This window comes from Otolemur garnettii, unplaced genomic scaffold (assembly GCF_000181295.1).
Source record: "Otolemur garnettii isolate 467f Iridium unplaced genomic scaffold, OtoGar3 scaffold00067, whole genome shotgun sequence".
Taxonomy (NCBI): Eukaryota; Metazoa; Chordata; class Mammalia; order Primates; family Galagidae; genus Otolemur; species Otolemur garnettii.
In genome coordinates this window covers 5,061,484-5,084,153 of record NW_003852462.1, presented here as the reverse complement: position 1 = coordinate 5,084,153, position 22,670 = coordinate 5,061,484, and the positions used below count along the sequence as shown (strand labels likewise).

The window sequence follows — 22,670 nt, the reverse complement described above, 5'->3', positions numbered from 1 at the left end:
AGGAAACCAGCCAGGGCTGTAACTCAAGGAGAAAAAGCCTGTGATTCCACAGCCCCTCACCGAGATAAGAACATACGTGTCCACCGGTCCACCTGCACGCGTGCACACACAGCACACGTAGATTAGAAGCACGTTACCTGTACATATACGAGGAGCTGAAGTCATGCATAAAACCAACCCACCTATATTCATTTAAAATATTTTAATGAATAAACCACGTCAGATAATTAACAGCAAACAGAAGAGAAAAAGCCTCCTTCTACCCTAGTCTAGTCAGATCTGGGTAAGAACACAGGATGCTCTGATGAGGAGTGATGTGGCAGGGGTGGAATTTATTCAGTCCAGGTAACACTCAAGTTTATCCAGAATGACAGACATGCCAACAACTGGGGCAAGGTCATGGCAAATGCAAAGGCCCTGGTGCAGGACATTCGAGGAGCAGAATGGGAGGGCTGAGGGAGCTGGAGAGGTGGGCAGGAACCGGGCAGGGGACGGTGGTTAAGGGCCCCCGGTTCTGCCATGTAACAGTTACATCACTTTGAACATTGAGCAAAACCTTCAGTGCCTCAGTTTCCTCACCTCTTAAATGGGGATGGTAAGCACACTCCCTCAGAGGGCTGTTTACGTAAATGCTCAGAACATGGTCAGCCCTAGGTGAGTGTTCTGGCCACCATCTTCACCTTTGGACAAATGAGTTAAGTGTCTGTAGCAACTGACCCAACAGCTGTGACGACATGGTTCTCCTCAAACTGCTAAGGGGGTAACTATTTTCAGAACACAGTCATCTGAATCATGGAAAGGAGAACCCAGAAAGGAAGTATTTTATTGGTACTCCTGGCCATCCTGGGATACTACAAATTACCAGACCAGTGAGTGAGCAAAGCTTCCCGATTCTGCGTGGGGGAGAATAGTGGACGGGGCTAACACGGTCCCCTCCCTGCCCGCAGGCGCTGTTTCCATAACTTCACAGACACCAACCCATTCGCTCATGATAATCACATGAGGTGGGTATTGTAGCTCTCCCACTTCACAGATGAGAAAACTGAGGCATCCTGAGAACACTAATCTGCTCGGTTGTAGGACCGGGAATTTAACCGCACACGGTAACAGGAAGGGCAGGTTCTGGGAAGAGAAGGTATACACACGTGAAAAATCTCAGCTAAATTTAGGAAAAGAGGAAAAAATACCCGCTCACCAGGAAAGGACTCAGTGCTGACTTAGCATCAGATTGATTTTACTTGGCTAAACCACAAAAGCAAGAGGAAGATTGCTTTTCAAGAACCCTCATATTATTATTTTTCTAATAAACTATTTCCAGGAACAATCCTCCTCTTTCAAAGTGAAAAATGACATCTTTGTTCCAACCTCACACTACAGATAGACCAACAGGAGCAAACTGGGGGTCCTGCCCCTAAGTGTCTTTCTTAGTGGCGTTCACCAGCAGGGAACAGTGGAGTAAGTGCTGTAACGGCTGTTTCCTTTCTGTGACTTCTCACGGAAAACAAGATGACTAAAGAGGGGTCATAAGCGTCCTCCCTCCAGATCCCACGGGTCTCCATGAAAAAACCCAAAATCTTGCAGAACACAGACTCCTCTATTTCAAGCCAGCTGAAGAACAAGAATTTTACTCTTTAGTTAGGAGTTCAGATCAAGTGGCACAGCAATTACCCTTCAGGAAATATTTATAAAACTCCCCTGCTTGGCCCAGCATGGTGGCTCACGCCTATCATCCTATCACTCTGGGAGGCTGAGGTACATGGATCGCCTAAGCTCAGGAGTTCAAGACCAGCCTGAGCAGGAGCAGGACCCTGTCTCTACTAAAAATAGAAAAACTAGCCTAGTGTTATGGCAGACACCTGTAGTCCCAGTTACTTGGGAGGCTGAGGCAGGAGGATCATTTGAGCCTAGAAGTTTGAGGCTGCTATGATGACACCATAGCACTCTACCCAGGGTGACAGAGACTCTGTTTCAGAAAACAAACAAAAAACCTTCCTTGCTCATTCCCAATGGTGCTAAGCCAGACAGGCACTGGTGTCTGAACCCACTCAGAGATATACTCATGTGTCCCATTACAACACTGCAGCTTCACTGCCAACCTCCACTACCACCGAATATATGTTCTGCAAGCCTACAACTCTCGCATCTCGTAGATGAGTTTTCACTATCCATTCCACTGGTTTCAGAGCACTGTGGAGTCAGGGCCAAGATGAACGTCCCATGACATGCAAAAGGGCAGAAGAGCACAGAGGCAGCCGCCCACCACCGCTCACCAAGGCGGCTTTGTGCTGGCAGTGCTGTAGCCCGATCACCGTGCCAGGTACGGCCACTGCAGAAACAGACGCTCCCTGACCTCGCTGGCCCAGGCCCCGCCCACAGTATCACCAGGTCAGAACACTTCACAAGTCAGGCCAACTCCATGTCTGCCACAGAGGTGTGCGGCCTTTGTTCCCTGATGGCACTCCCTACGTCAGTGAGTTCTGAGACACACTTTGTGAAAATACTTAGAAAACAGTTATTTGCTTCTTGACAAAAATCACATCACGCACAACAGAATGTCTGAGCCTCTCAATCCCTGAAGGAGGGAGGAGTGATCATTAAAATAAGAAACCAATCACAAATGGAAATGGCTGAGTGGCACCCCAGGGAGGCAGGTGTGCTGCACGTCGGGCGCTGAGCAAGAGTCCGACCGAGACCTCCTGGCCACACACACTGTCTGTCGCCTGCGCAGGGCCAGGCCACGTTTCTGACTTACTCAGCTGGACGGATAAGACGCTGGTCCTCACGTCTTCGTCACTAGCAAGTCAAAAGCAATAGCCTTCAGCTTGTTTAGTTTTACAGCTACACTGTGATCATTAAAACACTGTAAACAACTCAGCAAATTCAGAACTATGTAGTGCTTTGATTGCATACTGTGTGATTGTGCTGTGAAGGAAATATAACCATTTATAAGCAAAAAAAAGTTCCGATTACATGAGAGTGAAAAAATACATTTTAAAGATTAACTTATTCATACACAAATATTTCCCGAGCACCTACTGTGTGCTAGGCACACGGGAGTACCCAAAACAGTAGTGAAAATATCTCTGCCTGCTTTGATTGGCCAATGAGCAATTTCTGCAGCCTGAATGAACCTCAAGTTTTAGGTTAACACATAGGGGAGGGAGGAAGAGAAAAAAATAGCGTGTGGATTTAGAAGACTGATGAGTCTGGCCCCGGCTGTCACCCGGGATGCTTCAAACCCAGCCAACATGACTCAGCTTTGCGGGCTTCCAAGTCAGACGTCCTTACGATAGTTTAAGTGAAGCAACCAGACCACTCCATCGCAGGAACTCCTCTGCAGAGAGACACAGTCAGGAGTGCAAGTTCCCAAGGTCACAGGAGGCCAGAGGGACCCCAGAGGTCCCACAAAGCAAGTTAGCTGTTCTCACTCTGCCTCCTGCCTGACAATTCTAAGATTTGCGTTCTTATCCAGAAGTACTAGGCAGTATCTGTCTCACCAAAAGAACCAGTTATTAGCCCACTGGTTACCAAGAAAGTCCAGCCCCCCAAGGGGACGAATTTATCAGCTGGAGTTCTCCTGTAAGGAAGATTTATCTTCTTCTATTTTATAGTCAGTCACTTTTATCAGTATGGAATCATATACACATATTTTAAACTTTGGGTCCTAATCTAACACTCAGTTAGTTAGTTTGCTGGTCCAAGTGTTCCAGCCTTGGCCAGAAGGAGCTCTTTCAGGCTGGCTCCTGCATCCCGCATCCTTATCCTTTTTTCTCCTTTTTTGAGCATTTCCTAACTTTCTACCATTTAAGATGCTCCAGGCTCATCTCTTACTTCCCCTATCCCAGCCCTAGAATTGACGATTTCTCTCTAAATCTTCCTTACAGGAGAACTCCAGCAGATACACTGCCTCACAATTGAAGCCCTGGTTCCCCTCACTGGAGGATGGTATTTAGAAACCAAGATCTGGGTGCTGGGGCGCCCACTGTAGACAGAGCTAGGACATATCGGTATAACCACCCATCTTTGCACACTTACCTACAGTTATTCCCACACCTGCCTGTATACACATTAAAATAACCAGGCGTTTGTACGAAGTCTCTAACACAGCACCGCAATGTTCATGATGCCTCCTGAGGGCATTTTAAACATAGATACAACGGCGATGATGAAATGAAGATTAACTATGCATTACCTCGATGCAATAAACCCACACGAAATGCTGAAAATGAACCTTATTGATGTATTAAGCTACAAAAAATGGAGGTCTAATTTCTGTATCTCAAAAGTATAGCTATAGGGTATAATGCAGTAGTATAATCAACTACCTCCTTATACACCAATGCTTAGTTTATTAGAAAACAGAACATGTATTTACATATTAGAAAACATAAGTATGAAGAAAAATATACTCGTAATCCTAGAACAGCTTTGAGTATTACAAAAATCAAGAAGATAAAAACCTAATTCCAACCAACGATGGGCCCAAGAGGCAGTGAATGACCAGCTGGGGCTCTACATCCTCTTTTCTTTTGCAGGGTCTGCCCATCCCGGCCTCTCTGTTAGGGTCATGATACAAAGTGTCACACAGCACAGCCATGGGGCACTTGTCCATTTCTTTTTGATAGGGATTCTTAATCTTCAAAGAGACTCATTTAAAAACGTCCCAAATTAATATTCCCTTAAGTGTTTAAAATTCCTAAACCATACCAAAGCTTTAAAGACAGAGAAAGTTTCATGATATCAGAGGCCCTCAGCATGTTCCACATTTAGAAAGGCTGGGATCTGCTGCTCTGATAGCAGAGAATCCCGCATGCCTGTGCACCTGTCGCACCTGTCGTTAAGAAAGCATCTGTGCCAGGAAGTCAAACACCAGCCGGACCACCCAGGCCCTCACACCTGCTGCTTCCTCTAGATCAGGGATCCTCAAACTTTTTAAACAAGGGGCTAGTTCACTGTCCCTCAGACCATTAGAGGGCTAGACTGTGGGCCCCAGGATGAGTCAGCTGCTAAGCAGGACAGGCAGTGGTGGCAAAAACGCCCGGCGGACCAGATAAATGTCCTAGGCAGGCTGCATGTGGCCCATGGGCCGTAGTTTGAGGACACCTGCTGTAGGTTTTGTACAACTCACTTTAGATCTTGGACCCTAATTAACTTTCATGGCTACAATGAGCACTACAACAAGAGGCGGTTCTGGACACGGTATCAGATGATTTTAAAACAAATTAAATTCTTCCCCTTAGACCTACAAAATAAACTTTAATTTAGCCTCTTTGTTGTGGCACAGAATGCACCTTCCAAACCACCCCAGGCTAAATTGCTGGTGATCCCATAACTCACTGCTTTCCAGCCCCTCCTGGAAGTGACTTGCCTTTGCGAGTGCTGACCTCTCTCCATGTCCACTTGGTGGGCTTATTCTCCAGAGTGTGGCTCAGACATTCCTTCAGCATCACTCATAATAACAGCAGCGACTGAACATCTACAGCCATGGTTCTCAACCTTCCTAATGCCGCGACCCTTTGATATAGTTCCTCATGTTGTGGTGACCCCCAATCATAAAATTATTTTCGTTGCTACTTCATAATTGTAATTTTGCCACTGTTATGAATCATCACATAAATATCTGATATGCAGGATGTATTCTCATTGTTACAAAGGGGTCGTGACCCACAGGTTGAGAACTGCTGATCTACAGTGAGCCGGTCTACCTGTGTTATTCCTGGTCCTCAGATTCACCTTGAGAGATTTTTCTTTTTCATTGTACACATGGGGAAGTTGAGGTTCAGACAATGTGCAACCTGCCCAAGGTCACGTCACCTCTGAGTGTCAGGGCAGAGATGTGAACACGGGTCCAAGTCCAGATCTGTGTTCTCCCCACTACACCCGGTGAGCCTCCCACGTTTTGCCCTGTGCCCCAAATCTACCTAACGAACATGTAGTTATGGTCTTATGTGCTGCTCCTACCAGAGGCTACACCGTACACTTTTTGAAAGCAGGGACCTTGTCTCGTATCCTTGGCATCATTAGAGCTCTTGAAAAGGAGTATTTCCTCTTTTTAACCTTTGGAAGGCAATTTATCGATGCTGTCATCGAAATGTTGGGGAGAGACTACTGTGTCCACGGTGGCCTCCAGGTGGCTAATATACCAATTAGCAGTTTCGTCTCCTGTTCCAGTAATGAGAGCGAGTGAACCATCACAGTGATCAAAACTCATAGGTGCTGACGTGGGAAGCACGAGAGCAGCTTGGAGTTGACCTGGCTGGCTGCCATCTCCTCTTGGTCCAGGTAAAGAGGTGATGAAACCGCAGCATGCTGGAGTGAGACTCTGGCAGTAAAGCCAGGGAATTATCTGCCTCCTTCCCCGACAGACACAAACTGGAATTTCCCAGCTGTGTCTCTTTTCTTAAGCCACGAGCTTCACATTAGGGATACTGTTCCCGGTCCTTTTTAGAGGATCCCTCTTTCCACTGGTTTGAAATGGAGTATCTGGAATATAAATGACCAGCAGCACACCTCAGTGAAGGGAATTCCTCTAACTAGTTATCAAAGTGTTTAATCCATCCGTCAGATTAAGCTGCTGTACAAACATGACACGTCATGGTGTGAAACAAAAGAAACGTTTTCTACAAAAGCCTCAGAAAGCGTGCAGGGGTTTGAAAGCCTCCACTCTGGCTGATGGATAACAGCCTCGGGGCAGGAGAACTTGTTATCCCAATTGTTTCAGCTGATCCACTTTGGATCTTGCTGCCAGTGTAGATGAAAAAGTCTTGCCTTGGCAGGTAAATGAATGAAGAAGCCATCGTCAAATACCATCTGCTATTTTAAAACGCGTTATTTGTAGCTCAAGTGCACATGTGCCCTCCTGTTGCTATTTGGACTGGGAATGAGAGGCCATCTCTCGTTCCATTTCCAGCCCTTGGCTACACTGGCAGGAGGAGCTGAGGAAGCAAAAGGAGGCAGGACTTGAACTATTTCTGTAGAGAACTGTAACTGCAGCTTCGGAAGTCTCCTAAATTTTTTAGGAAGCTTAGAACATGAAGTCACTTAATTCCCTCCCAGAATAAATGGGGCTGCCAAGGGCGTATCAAGCTACTCCTCCCGGGCGAGCCATTTAAGATGTCCAAGTGCAGAGGAAAGGGTAAGAGCCCAAGATAAGGCACAAGCTGTACCACTCTGATTTTCCAAAGCAATGGCTAAATTTAGCCTTAGAAAAAGCTGCCATACTCCACTTTTTAAAAAACTCTCCCAACTAACTCTGTATACTAAAACATTAGACGCGGAAGTCAATAATTCTTCTAAGGCTTTCTTCATTTGCAGTGATTTTGAATTCGTATTTCTTCTTGGTTTTTGTTTCACACTATTCACAAATTCAGAGTCTTAGACGTGTCCAGGAGAATCCATTAGGATTTTCATTTTCATTAGAAGATGGCTGCATCAATTTTGGTGCTAAAATAACAGATTAATAGCAATCAGGAGACAAAACATTACAAGGGTGGCAAGGTGTATTTACAATAATTTATCACCTGAAATCTTTCAATATTAAGAGTTGGGGTGCATCTGGGAGAAAACCTCAAGCCTTTTCTCCAAGGAGCACCAGGCTTAGTGAAATCTTCACGGAGCCATCTGCATGATAACGTGCCTTAGGCAGACAGGAGCACCCATGTCACATGGTCCAGCCTTGCTGTCCGTAAAATAACAAATCCAACCAGAGTTAAAGGCAGTGAAACTGCAGCTAATTATCTCAAGTGCAAAAAAGACTGGGAGTTGCCATGCAGACTCTGTTCCTACCTTTCTATAATTTACAGAAGAGTTAATTTTTCAAAAAGCAGCCAATGTGGAGGACAATGCCTCACTAGCTTCTGTGCACAGCAACAATGAGAGATACTTTAAGCCTGAGCTGAGATGCTCCAAGGTAATACGGGTGAGATGAAGGCAGAGGATGGGGAAAGCCCGTCATTGATGAGACTACTGAGTTCTTCCAAAGAGAAAGTGCTTGCAGTGAGCCCAGAGATGGGGATGCGATTTACACGGCTTGTGTGAAGGAACACGGAATGCGAAAATCCTGACCTTTAACTGAAACTGCAGAGACTGAGACTACAAACTGCCCAGGAATGGTCAGGAGGCATGAATACGTTAATTAAGCACCCACAGGTTGTTCTGTGGTGACCAGCATTATCAAAAAACAACTTAAAATCTGTTGGGAGTAACTATGACCAATCAGGGCCAGAACAGATATATTCCACAGATGTTTACTAGACGCTCACTGCTAGCTGGGACTGTGCTAAGGTGATGAAGGGGACAAGTCAGGGTGTCGCACCAGGCATACCCAAACCAAGGAAGGCATAAGCCTCAATTTCAGGAAACTCAGCCTAATATAAAAGAGGAATCGTGTCAGCTCCAAGAGGCCAGGGACTATGTTCACTGTGGTCACTGCTCTAGTCCTAAGGCCTGGCACACAGTAGGTCCTCAATACATATTTTTTCTGATTCAATGATTTCATCTATTTGAAAGATTAAATGTAACCTTTGAGAATGACAAGGCAGGCCGGGTGCAGTGCCTCACACCTGGAAGCCTAGCACTCTGGGGTGAGCGTCAAGGCAGGTGTATTGCCTGCGCTCAGAAGTTTGACACCAGCCTGAGCAAGAGTGAGACGCCATCTCTAAAAATAGCCAGGTGTCGTGGCAGTACCTGTAGTCCCAGCTACTTGGGAGGCTGAGGCAAGAGGATCACTCGAGCCCAAGAGTTTGAGGTTGCTGTGAGCTATGATGCCACAGCACTCTGCCAAGGGTGACAAAGTGAAACCCTCAAAAAAAAAGGGGGGGGGGGAAATGACAAGGTACAGGATGCTATCTGGAGCAAATATTCGCTTCCATTAGTCATTTCTATGATATGCTTTTTTTTATCCAGCAAAGTTATTAAAAGCTGTGTCTTCATGGCCACTTTTTATATAATCCTGTCAAAATATATCAGGGACTGGACATCTGAAAACAAACAACAAACAAAACAGCTCCCTGGGACAAGTGACAGCTCACCAGATAAGTGACAGCTCACCGAGACAAGTGACAGCTCCCTGAGACAAGTGACAGCTCCCCGAGACAAGTGACAGCTCACTGAGACAAGTGACAGCTCCCTGAGACAAGTGACAGCTCCCCGAGACAAGTGACAGCTCACTGAGACAAGTGACAGCTCACCAGATAAGTGACAGCTCCTTGAGACAAGTGACAGCTCCTTGAGACAAGTGACAGCTCACCGAGACAAGTACATGGTGATGTTTAGGGCAAAGAGAGAAATGCTGATGCCAGAGTAACCCGGCAGCTTCTAGCCTCCCAGCTTCTACTCGTAACAGACGCATTTGCCCTGAGGTCCTGGTTTTCAATACAGGACTGAGAAACCAGGAGCTGGCGGTTCTAGATGGAAGAGTCCTTCTCTAGTTTTTTTATTTTCCAATTTATTTTTTTTAACTGGCATATAAAACGTATTTATCATGCAACATGATGTTTTGGGGTGTGTTCACACCATGGCTAAGTTAAATCCAGCTAATTAACGATGCGTCACCTCACATCGCCGTAGTGTTTGCCGTGAGAACACTTCCCATCCACCGTCTCAGCAATTTTCATGAACATACTGTGACTGACTACAGCTCACCGCAGTCCTCTGTTCTACGGACCTCTTGAACTTATTCCTAACTGTAAACACACATTCTCTGAGCAACGTCTCCCCAGCCTCCCCTCCCTGGCCTCTCCTAGCGACTGTTCTGCTCTCCACTTCTAGGCGTCAACTTCTTCACGCACCATGTGAGTGAGACCATGCGGTAGCTGTCTTGCTGGCCTGGCTTATTTCACTTAACATAATGTTCCCAGATTCATCTACGCCAGCGGTTCTCACCCTGTGGCTCGCAACCCCTTTGGACTGTATTAAAGGTTGGCGGCATTAGGAAGGTTGAGAACCACTCATCTACCCCGTCACAAAGGGCAGGATTTCGCTCTTTCACTGTGGCTGAACAGTATTCTTTTGTGTGTTTACAGCACATTTCCCGGCTTGATCACCTGCTTCCCCCCTTGGCTATCGTGAACAGGGCTTCAGTACACACAGACAGCAGCTACCTTGCTGTCAGCCTAATTTCACTTCCTTTGGCTACATCCCCAGTGGTGGCTGCCCTCTCTTCCCTAGTTCAGACTCATCCTCTTCCCATTGTGTAGGGGGGTTCACTGCTGCCAAGGCTTTGCTCTCTCACCTCATTGTAGGGACATCACCTGCACAAGGGGTCCCAACTGTCTGGCTAACTTGCGAGAGTTAGTCCAAGTCATTTCAAAAATACGTATTTTTTTTTTAAAACAATGGATTCTACACAGAAGGACTTCCACTCCAGATCTCAAAAGTACAATGTTTTTTCACAATGCTATAAAATGTTTTAAACATCTAAAATAAATATAGGTGAGAAAGTCATTCCCACATTAGAAAATGGAAGTGAATTTTTTTTCAGGTCTTTTTTAAAATTTCAAATTAACAGGAAAGTACAGAGATTTAGGTTAGACTGTTCTCACTTCCAAGGTAAAGTTCAAGTTATAGTAGAGCCCGGCACCCAGGGGGAGTACTGAACACCCCCACATGGTGTACAAAAGATGGAAATGTATTTTGGAAGAAACAGCTGCGTTCTTTAAAATACTGAACATAGTACAGATAAAATGGGTCCTAACAGAATTGTTTGAGAATACTACTTTATAACTCACCACAGGCCTTTTTGATAGAGATTAAATGTTTTTTTAAAAATTCAATCGATTCTTTGTTAGCATAGTGGTAAATATTCCCGCCTATTACAGGGAGAAAGGAGTCAGATTCCCCCACAGGGAGAAGGGTACCTGCCTTTGGGCTGGGGTGTGGTGGCTCATCCACGTCATCTCAGTACTTTGGGGAGGATGAGATGGGAGGATCCCTTGAGCTCAGGAGTTCAAGACCAGCCTAAGCAAAAGTGAGACCTCATCTCTCTAAAAAACAAAAAATTACCCAGGTGTGGTATTGGGCGCCTGTAGTCCCAGCTCCTAGGGAGGCTAAGGCAGGAGGATAGCTTGAGCCCAGGAGTTTGAGGTTGCTGTGAGCTGGGCTGACACCACGGCACTCTAACCTGGGTGACAGAACAAGCCTCATACTAAAAAAAAAAAATTGATATCACTTTAAACATTTTATTTCAGAAACAAAGTATTTCTTCAAGGGAACTACCAGAGGCTTAGAGAATTTTTAGTGGTTAAGCTCCTTTTCAGTTGTGCCGTGATCCCTGAGAGGATTACTTTGTTTCCTGGCTCCGTATGCCACACCAGAACACATGGAGGCCTGCTCTCTGTGTCCGGGAGACCCTCACTTCCACATTTGAGTTAGGGAGGAGGTAACAGATAATATACTTCCTTTGGCACCCTAGTCCTACTCCGGAGTAATCTTCCAATTTTTGCAAATTCCACATCAGTGAGGCCTGAACGAACAGACACATTCCTGAGGTCAGCATTAAAACATGCCTTGGATTAGGTAGAAGAGCTAAGAACTCATGGCGTGTCTCATCAAAGGGGGATGTAATTTGACTTCACACGGCTGCAGAGACTGTCCTGTCCTGCTAACCTCACAGAAGGCCCCCAGGGTGGGATTCTTTAATCATCCCATTCAGGGTGCCATTCCTCTAAGGCAGGTATTTTCACTGGTATATGGTGGTTGGGCGAGAGGATCTTAGGTGTGCTGAAAAAAGTTTTTAAGAGCATTAATTAAATTATTCTTAACAGAAGTTCAAAGAACAGTATATTCTTTTTCTTAACTCTTTTTTTTTTTTTTTTGAGACAGAGCCTCAAGCTGTCCCCCTGGGTAGAGTGCCGTGGCATTACAGCTCACAGCAACCTCCAACTCCTGGGCTCAAGCGAGTCTCCTGCCTCCGCCTCCCAAGTAGCTGGGACCACAGGCGCCCGCCACAACGCCCGGCTATTTTTTGGTTGCAGCCGTCATTGTTGTTTGGTGGGTCCGGGCTGGGGATTCGAACCCGCCACCTTAGGTGTACGTGGCTGGCGCCTTAGCCGGTTGAGCTATAGGCGCCGAGCCTCTTAACTCTTTTTTTGATCAACATAACTTAAGTGAACCATGCAAGTTTAACTATAGCTTTGAGTGTGCTGTGAGCTACAAAAAGGTTGAAAAACGCTCCTCTAAGGGTTTAGAATGGTTAACTAATGGAACAAAAGGTTAACAACGGACTCAAAGGGCACTGGGTGCTATTCCTGGGAGTGCCTCTCCTAAATCCCAACACATGAAAACCCCTGTGATCTCCTCCTCTCCCTTCTTCCTCACGTACCCCGACTTTGCCTCCCTGTGCCAATCCATGCCCCCTCAGCCTCTCTATCTCCCACCCGGCCTTTGTGTAACCGGTTACAATCCTGGACCCAGGTCTATCTGCTTTAGGTGGCTGCTGTAAATACTTATGACCTTATGATTAGGGAAAATCAAGACTCACAAAAGATTAAAATAAACCTCAAATAGAGCTACTATATAGAAAACACACACCAAACTCTCCCAGATGGTGAAATGTAAGGTCCTAAAGTTGGCTGAACTTAGCAGTAGGCAAAAAGGGAGGCGATTAGCTTCTTGATCTCGTAATATGTCAGGGGCTTTGAAGCACGACTCTTCCTGGGACTAAGATCTGGAAGAAATTTCTCCTCTAGGTCCTAATAAGAAAAGGATGCTGTGATTGAAAGGATTTCAACATCCTTGCAATAAAAGCAACGCTGGGTTTCAAGAGAGTGCTTATTCCTTTTTAGTATTAAAGGATAGGTACCAAAGCACCACTTCACAAAAGCAATCCAACAAAGGCCTACCATGATCCAACTTCACGGCTCTCGGATGATTTGGTAAATTAGACTATTCAGAGAAATACCTGTTATTACTACTTACTCTTTACTGAACAGTGTTTTGTGATCCCAATTTCTAAATCTAAAGGTAGCTGAGTTTAATGTTTTAAACGTCTTGCAGGAAAAGCTTTCTACAGTTCTTTGGTTTTAAGTTCCTTATCATTAAGTCACTCTCAACTGATTGTTCCCTTTTGAAAAGTCTCTTCGCTGGAATGAAATAGCACTTCATTTTCCTTCCGTGGTTAGGAATGATCGTAAAAGTCTGGCCAAAAGGCAGTGTCCTACACAGGTGACTTCTTCCCACAATTCCTGGTGCAAACAGAGTACTCACCAATTTTTTAATCTATTCAAAAATAAGCATAAGCATCAAGTGACCAGTGGGTCCTGTTGATAACTTGGCACATCCAGGGAGCGGCTGCTTGACCACAGAGCCACAGCCCCGTGCTGCCATAACACGTAGAGAGAGAGATTTGGAAGAAACTGGACTTCCCTTCTTACACAGTAACCCAGAACGATGATCCTTCTCCTTTTTGTTCACTGACAAGGATAAAAGCTTTGGATCCTCTCGGGAAATACCTACCTGTGAAAATCTTAACAGTTTCTGGGGACTCACAGAATCGTGGGAAGTCCATGGAGTGAGTTTAAGTTCAAAACTATTCTGTGATGACGGCCTACTGTGGCGCTTCCCCAAGTGCATTCTACAGAACATTCTCCATCAGACATTCCTCAGTGGGCCATAAAAACAAAACGTCATGTCAAGGATGTTTCAGAAACCACCCCAGGTGAAACACAACCATGTTTACAAAATTCATTAAGACTGTTCTGAACCTCAATATGCTGACGTACACTATAAATTGCTGACATGGAGAGCTAACGGCAGGCGGAACTCCTAAACCCACCTGAAGCTTTCTTCATGGGGGGGACTCTTCTAAGTCCTTCCTGTGACTGCTGTTCCCACAAAGTCTGGGAACTAAAACTAGTCCTAAAGATATCTTTTCAATACGGTCTCCAAGATGGGAAATTCCTGGTCCATACTCTCCCTCTCCTCATCAGGTCAAGTGCTACTCCAGCCTAGCTCAGCCCCCAACACAGCCGTGTGGATCAATGGTGCATGGCTCCCAGGCACTAGCACGGGACACAGTCTGACCTCACATCTTCTCCCTCCCAGCTGCTTTCTTCCATTGTGGGACACTCCTCCTTACTACTCAGGGCCTGTCACTTCCACTTCTGACAACCTCAGACAGAAACAGTCACCTCTGGAACCTACACTCTCCTTTCCCTTTCATTGTTCTAACTCCTCAAGATACCGCAGGAAGAGCTCTCTCACACTCTGTTCTATTTGGGAATAAAAATCCAATTGTAGGCTCTGTGGCTAAGGCGCCAGCCACATACACCTGAGCTGTTGGGCTCAAATCCAGCCCAGGCCTGCCGAACAACAACGACAGCTGCAACCAAAAAACAGCCAGGCGTTGAGGCGGGCGCCTATGGTCCCAGCTACTCGGGAGGCAGAGGCAGGAGAATTGAGCCCAGGAGTTGAAGGTTGCTGTGAGCTATGATGCCACAGCACTCTACCCAGGGTGACAGCTTGAGGCTCTGTCTCAAAAAAAAAAAAACAACAAACCAACAATTGTAATCATAACAGACAATGCTAATGTTAGGGTTATCAAGAAACTTAAATTACTCCCTTTGGCTTTATTCTAAAACATCAGAGAGTTGGGCTTTGTGTTTTTAGAGAACCACTTTCTTCTTGATACATAGTATTTGTATGTATGGAGGAGGGGTGTGTGATAGTTTGTGACATGCATAGGATGTGTTAACGATCAAGTCAGGGTATTAAGGGTATCCATCACCTGCAGTATTGATCGTTTCTATGTGCTGGGAGTATTTCAAGTCCAGAAAATCATTTTGAGTTCTGTATCATGAATTAAGAATCTTCACGCCAAAACCAATTACCATTCACCGAGGTTATTTCATGCTTTTATTTGAGCAGTATCACTTAATATGTAAACGTGAGGCTCCCTATTGTACTTGCTTTGTAACATGTTAGTGAATGTTATAACTGACATGATTGTGTAGACTATGGAGTTCAATGTTTTACAGTATGAACGTGATATATGTATACACACATTCTTTTAATCGTGTTTCTCCTACAAATGCAGGGTGCCTATTATGGGTTCAAAAATATTTTTGTTTTTAGGCTATCCTGGGAATGTACTTACCATTTATTGCACTGTTTATCTGGGAAATATTATTCAATTGATTTATAAGCTTTTAGAATCATCGGTTTTAGGCGAGGCAGTTCCAATTTTCTCACATTATTAGATAAAACACCACACTTGCACAAAAAATGCCACGGGTATTGATTCTGGCCAGTGTGGAACAAATGGTTTCTTTTACCAGAAAAAAACCAAAGGGTATTTAAATAAATTCTTTGTTCCTTAATCCAAACCATAGTGTGTAATAGTAAGTAAATTCTATTATCTGAAAACGGTTCTAGGGATTGTTAGCACCCATTTAAAGACTACTGAAAGGTGATGTGTTCTGGTTTCTCCTCATTTAAAATGGGAGCCCAAGAATAAAAACATGGAAAAAAGCCTTATGAAGAGTTTCTGTAGTTTCAGAATGGTGTTTTCTTTAGGAATATGATAATCACGTGTGCAGATAAAAGTACTGGTTCCTTCCAGTACACCTCCCCGGGACCCCTCTCCCTTTCCTGACCAGGGCCCTGCTTCTTCTTCAGGGGTGCAATGGCCTGAATGTTTGTGTCCCCCCAAATTCACATGTTGACATCCTAACCCCCAAGGTAATGGCACCAGGAGGTGGGTGCTCTGTAAAGTGATTAGGTCCTAAGGGTGGAGCCCATGTGAACAGGATTAGTGCCCTTATGGAAGGGACCCCAGACAGCAACCTTGGCCTCTTCCTGCCTTGTGAGGATAGAAGCAGCCGGCAGTCAGCAGGCTGAAAGATGGCCCTCATTGCACTGGCACCCTGAGCTGGCCCTCACTGCGCTGGCACCCTGAACTGGCCCTCACCGTGCCGGCACCCTGAACTGGCCTTCCAGCCTTTTCTGTCATGTTTAGGCTACAAGTCGATGGCACTTTGTTATAGCAGCCTGCACTAAAACAGGGGTCATACCCAGTTTAGGAGGTGCTGACCCTGATTCTTGAGTCTGGGAGTGAGTGTCTGAGCAAGGCCTTAATGACTGTACCATCTCCCCTCATTCAAGTGATTGAATGCATGACTGAAGTCAGGCAGATAACAGAACACTCCTGCAACTACTGGGGAATTTGAGCTGTCTTCCTGTACATTTGTTGATTTGGCAGAATATAAAGCATAGCAGAATATAGGGACATCTTGCTGCCACACTGGGACCCCCTGCCTGAGAATAAAATCAACACAGAAGAGAGGAGAGCCAAGAGAGGGAGACATTCCTAATGACATCAGCTGAGCACCTAGAACCAGCCATACCTGAAGATGATGCTAAATTTGGACTTCTATGAGTCAATCAATTCCCTTCTTTAGGTAAACCAGTTTTTAAGTTAGAGTTACACAACTCTTTCACCTGAAAGAGAAGTCTAAAGTCAACTTACGAACTGAAATGTGAACCCTTTTAATAAATATTACCAAAATTCTGTTTCTACTTACAAATAAAAATATTACTTAATATCATTAAATATACCTTAATAGTAGCACACGAATATCATCAGAATTTCTCTATGACATATGAGATGGCAGAAATATATTGTCACACTTATTTGAAACACTGATTTGATGTCCATTATTCAAAGAAATCAGACAAGAAAAAGGTACATTGAACCCCAGCCTAGCTGGAGACCATCTGTTGTTGAGTTATATACATACAGAAGTATCTTAACTCCTCCAGGCTTTAAGTGACTGCCAAATGCAGTGTCACAACATAGAAGAAAATCGCTACAGAAGGCTGGAATTGAAAATGAACGTAGGAATTACCCAGTCTAGTGGCTTTCGACTTGTTTTGATTGTGGCCCACAGAAAGAAACAGGACTCGGTGTGCGTGCGTGCGCACACACCCCTAAAATAAAAACTTCCCAAATCGATACTTACCCTTCCCAGGTGCATCACACTCTGATTTCAAAATCTGATGATGTTCACACATCACATGGATCTTGTGACCCACCAAGAGGTTTGGAAAACTGGTAAGGGACTTAGACCCAGAGATACAAGGAAGGTTTTCCCCTACTGAGCAGGAGAGGTGACACAGTACCCAGCTCCTTCCCTGCTGTATTATATGAAGGAAAACAGCTACCACCTACACCCGTCTCCGGACAATAAGCTTCTGGCTAATCTTAAGAAATCAGGAAACATAATCCCATTGTCAGGCCTAGCATATTTATAGTGGTACAGTGCCCAGGATTTTTAAGGCTACCTCAAGATCACTTAATTGAAAACTCAAATCTACCAGGGACCTTGAACTGACCGGAGTGGGAGACTGTGTGGAGTCTGTGCATAAATTATCAATAGAAAAGGCCAAACTGAACACTTGAAGCAGGATCAGGCTTGTTTTAGGATCAAAGAAACTACACTCTCCTTACGGTCTTCTCACTCTGTCCACTGAGTAGCATCTTGCTGGATTAATTTCTTCCCAACCAACAGGATTTATGCAAAACTCCAGCTCCCAGATACCATCGTGCTAGACACGAAGGGAAAACACATGCGGGTACCACACCCAAGCCCCAGAGCACTGCTCACCTGGGCTGGGAAATGAGAGCAAAGGCTTCATGAATGACGCAAAACTTGAGTTAGGCTCGGAGAATAAAGAGGAAAAATTTTGTTTTTTGAGACGGAGTCTCACTATGTCGCCTTGGGTCGAGTGCTGTGACATCACAGCTCACAGCGACCTCAAACGCGTGGGCTTAAGCAATTCTCTTGCCTCAGCCTCCCAAATAGCTGGGACTATAGGCGCCCCCCCACAACACCCTGCTATGTTTTTTTGTTATTGTTGCAGTTGTCATTCATTGTTGTTTAGCTGGCCCAGGCTGGGTTTGAACCCGCCGGCCTCTGTGTATGTGGCTGATGCCCAAACCACTGAGCCACGGGCACCACCTTTTTTTCTTTTTAAAGAGGAAAAATTTACTCCAGAATGTGGGGCAAGGGTGAGCACACTGGCCTGACTGCAGTGGGGGGTCCGAGCTAAGGAGGTAGCAATGGGGAGAGCAGGCTGAGAGCAGGATCAGGTCTGGATGACGATAAAAATCTGGTGGGAGAAGACCAATGGGAGCGACTAACTTGTTTTAATAATTGATAAGTACTATTTTAATATAACAGCAAAGTTTAATTTACATCATTTACCATTACTTTCCATATTACAAGAATGTTATGTAAGTTATCATCAGTTTAACTCCTATAAACATCTGCCCTGTTCAAATCCTAAACTTGACCTTCTTCCAGTTAATATTTAGTTACTAGTTATGATTTGCTGAACAGTTGATACATAGTTGGTGCTTTACAAATGAGCTGACCTGTCTCCCCACGTCACATGTCTAAAAGCTAGGCCCTGTTTTCAACGCTTGAAAGACAATGTAAAATTGAGCAAATTATAGGTATCATGATACTTTCAAAACCAAAATTCTGGTTAGTACATGACAGGAACTTGACTGAGACAAAACATCAAACAAGATCATCCTGGCACCCTGCCATGCTGTTCTTTTTTAAAACCCACAATTTAAAAAACAAAACAAAGAAACAAAAAAAACCAAGTAGCGACAGGGTGTCTCACTCTGTTGGCCCGGCTGGAGTGTAGTGGCACAATCGTAGCTCACTGCTGCCTCTAACTTCTGAGCTCAAGCGATCCTTTCACTCAGCTTTCTGAACAGCTGGGACCACGGGCATGTGCCAGCCACCACACCAGATAATCTTCTTTTTTTGTAGAGATGGGTTCCCCCTATGTTGCCCAGGCTGTTCTTGGACTCCTGGCCTCAAGGGATCTTCCTACCTGGGCCTCCCAAAGTGTAGGGTTTACAGGCATGAGCCACCACGCCCAGCCCCTTCTGTGGTTTGAATGAGCAATTGCTATACTGCCGGCGGGAGGGTGTGCAGAATAACTCTTTCCTGATGATAAAGGCATCTCCTTGTCTGCCTGTGGTATTATCCCAAATGTAGGCACATCAGAGAACGGCAAAGTAAAGGCAAGCATACGACTTCCCAAGCAATTCATTCAAGAGGAGGGGGAGACCATCACCAGACAACCTCATGATTATGATGCCAATATCCTCAGAGATGAGGTGGTGATACCCATTTGTGTCACTAATTGGGCTAATTAAGCTGCTAAGTGTTCTGTGTGACTAGTATTAACATGTGGTCTTTAATCTAATGTAGTACACCTCAACTAGACTTCTCCCCTCATCACTCAAAATTAACTGACGGCTGCCAGACCCGACATGGAATGTAAGAACATTCATTTTGTGTAAGGGGTGACACAAAATTAACCACACACTGCTTATTCTACAATCGCCAGAAAACCTAGAATGCAGTGGATGGCCTACACCTAGCAAGTGTGTAAGGTTTTATGAAGTGAATTTCTTTAACTTCATTAGCAGCCTCATTTTCCGAATTTCCTATACCTTTCCTTTTGCCTAATCCTCCTTTATTTCATCCATTTTTATTTTATCTTGCGGCATCATATAATCTGTACCTCAATCACTTTTTGGAAAAAGGTGAGGTGTACACAAATTAACTACATCAAACCTGGCTGCCAAAAGATCTGGCAAAGGGGCTCGGTGCCTGTGGCTCAAGCGGCTAAGGCTCCAGCCACATACACCTAAGGTGGCGGGTTCGAATCCAGCCCGGACCTGCCAAACAACAATAATGGCTACAACCAAAAAATAGCCAGGCATTGTGGTGGGCACCTGTGGTCCCAGCTACTTGGGAGGCGGAGGCAGGAGACTCGCTTGAGCCCAGGAGTTGGAGGTTGCTGTGAGCAGTGAAGCCATGGCACTCTACCCAGGGGGATAGTTTGAGGCTCTGTCTCAGAAAAAAAAGATCTGGCAAAGGAATATACAACTGAAATTAGCTCCCAAATATTAGGTTTATACACTGTGACGGCATACACAGTTGTTATTATAATAACCTTAGTTATTATCAATATTTCATAGCTAAGACTTGGCACCACTCAGAATCTCCTCCTTTTGAAAAGATCGATGGAATACAAATATTAAACCACTTTAAATCAGAGAGAGCACAATGAATAGTTGGGAGATGGGGTGTGGAGGAGCGGTGGGGTGGGAAGAAAGAATAAAGGACTTCCAGGAAACCTCTACACCAGCTAAAGAACTGTGCCAAGTTAAATGAATTGGTCTTTATTGAACTTTTGGTATGGTATCTACAGCTGTGTTCTATGTTAATATCAATGCATTAACAAACTTTCCTTCAACATTTTTAAAAAGCAGCCTACAAGCACAGCTTTGCAACTTCAGTAAGTTCATGATAGCAAAGACCAAAGCATCATAAGGATTATGACGGTTCTCTAAGGCAATTCCAGCTCCCTCCAAACTTAATACATTTCCTTCACTGCTAGAAGACAAATGATCTTCAGATGAGTGCATGAATCTTAGCCACCAACAAGAGCTTCGCATGCACACAACCTTCACTCCGGGAAACTTTTAATGTCAACTAATTCTTTAAATCCACTATCCTCACGTGAAGCAAAGATTTCTCCCTTCCACCTGTTACCCCTGCTCTGTGCTCTAGAACAGAGCAGCCTGAGTACACTGCACAGTGACAGGGATTTCACACGAGACCCAGCTCAGTCCTAAATAGAAGACTAAAGCCTGAAACAACATGCCTGTGAGTGTATCACAAAAGCAGAACAAACAAAAAATCCTTAAATAATACAGTGATATTAACCACCACACTAAATGATGTATCTCCACTTGGGTTTGTTCAGATTATAACCAGGATGACCTAATCAAGATCCCTAAGGACTTCTCCGCAGTTCCTTGCTTGCTTTCACAACTAAGCTAAATTTACTTGGGAAATGCACATCCTATAGGTAAATGCTACTTTCTAGAACATTAAATATTATTATTCTCCAAATCTAATACAAAGAAAATGAGCGCCTAATAATCTAATCTAATAAACTAGTCTAATCTAATCAATCTAATACAAAGAAAATAAACTTATTACCACCTAATTCTGTTTGCCTCTGAACACACCTGGAAAAGTGCTTCGTGTAAAAGTACTTCGTATCTTTAGGCTCCTAGACACTGGTTTCTCTATAACATGCACATTCCACAGGGAAACTCTGAACATTTCCTTTAGGTAGTTAGAGGAAAAAGACTGAGGTACAGCCAGGTAGTTTACCAACACACGACAAAACTTGCTGGGGGCACAATTTAAGAATATCAGGGTGGAAGAGATAGGATAGGACAGTGATAGAATATCACTGGTGGAAGAGATAGGATAGGACATTCAACCAAATACACAAGGAACCTCTGTGGGGTGTCCAAGGACTCCCATTTGTTTACTCAAGTCTGCACCCCAGGTCAGGTAGGCTCTATTCCGTGGGACAGTAGAAATCAGATCCAATAATAGTGGACAAAATAGGAAATGAACTTTAAAACCGTCGTCGTTCCCTGGTGAGGCAAGTGATAAAAAAGATAATTTGCAGGAATTTATCATTTCAGAAATTTGTTCTGGTATCTAATTTGCAAAGAAATCAGTCTTGACGTCTGCAGTGATCTACAAAGACTGAAGGTCTCAGACCCACAAACACCATCAGTGCCACCTCGAATGTCGTGTAATACCTGGAAACCCACTCACGAGAGTTCTAAAATGCAAGTGGGCCACTCTGAGCATCTACTCCGGCCCACCTGCGCGCGGTGGAGGAAGTGAGGGCGGAAGGGCTCCTCCTGTCTCTGGTCTGCAGGTAAGCAGAGCTCTCAGGAAGTTCCTCCAAACCTGTGACTTCGCTTTCAGGACTTCTACTCACGGAGGAATAAAGCGTCCAATTCCTTCCACTGGCCTGCAGGCAAAGGCGTCCCGGCCGCGAGTCCGCAGAGGCGACTGTGGTCGGTGGAGGGCAGGGCGGGGCTGCCCTGGCACCTCTCTCCCTCCGGAGGCGGCCCTTCATCCCCAAAGCCCCTGGAGGGAACACACGTGCCGGCAGGCCCGGCCCCGCGCGCACCCTGAGTCCTCCCAAAGCCAGCGCGCGCCACGACACCGCCCCGGCCCCGCCCGCGCGCCCCCGACACGCGCGCCCACACATCCTCACTCCTGCACATAAACACGCGCGCTCCCTCAGCCCGCTTCGGATACACACCCCCGACACCGAGTCCTGGCACGCTTGCGCACACACCTAGGACGCTCCCTTCCTCGTGCGCCTCACGGACACGCGTGTCACACACCCTCAATACACACACGCAATGGCCCCCACGCATCTTCCCCGAACCCCCTGGAATAAACACGCGCTCCTCTCCCTCTCGGGCGTTCCAGAAACACGACCCCATCCCCACGCACACTCGGGTAACTACGACACTCCCCATTCGCCCCATGGACACGCGTGTCTCATACCCACTTGCAAATGCACGCCTTCCCACACTCCTCGCTGCTCACATTCCCCGCTCACTCGCTCGAGAAACACGCCCCCCAACGCCTGATCCCCGCGCACACTCCATGTATCAAAACACGCGCGCTCCCACACCTGCGCCTCAAATGCGGTCACCTCATCGCACACTCGTACAGTAAACACGGCCGGTCTGCGCACGCCCTCCTGCCCTTGTCCCCACTCGCACCCGAAACACGCGTGGCAGCACACCCACGCCT

General features: G+C 45.5%; 1 protein-coding gene across 4 annotated transcripts in view; it reads right to left on the bottom strand.

Annotated features, from left to right (window-relative positions):
* The window catches only part of CAMTA1 (calmodulin binding transcription activator 1), a 796,995-nt gene that overhangs the window by 32,497 nt on the left and 741,828 nt on the right, over positions 1-22,670 (bottom strand). The window lies entirely within an intron of this gene.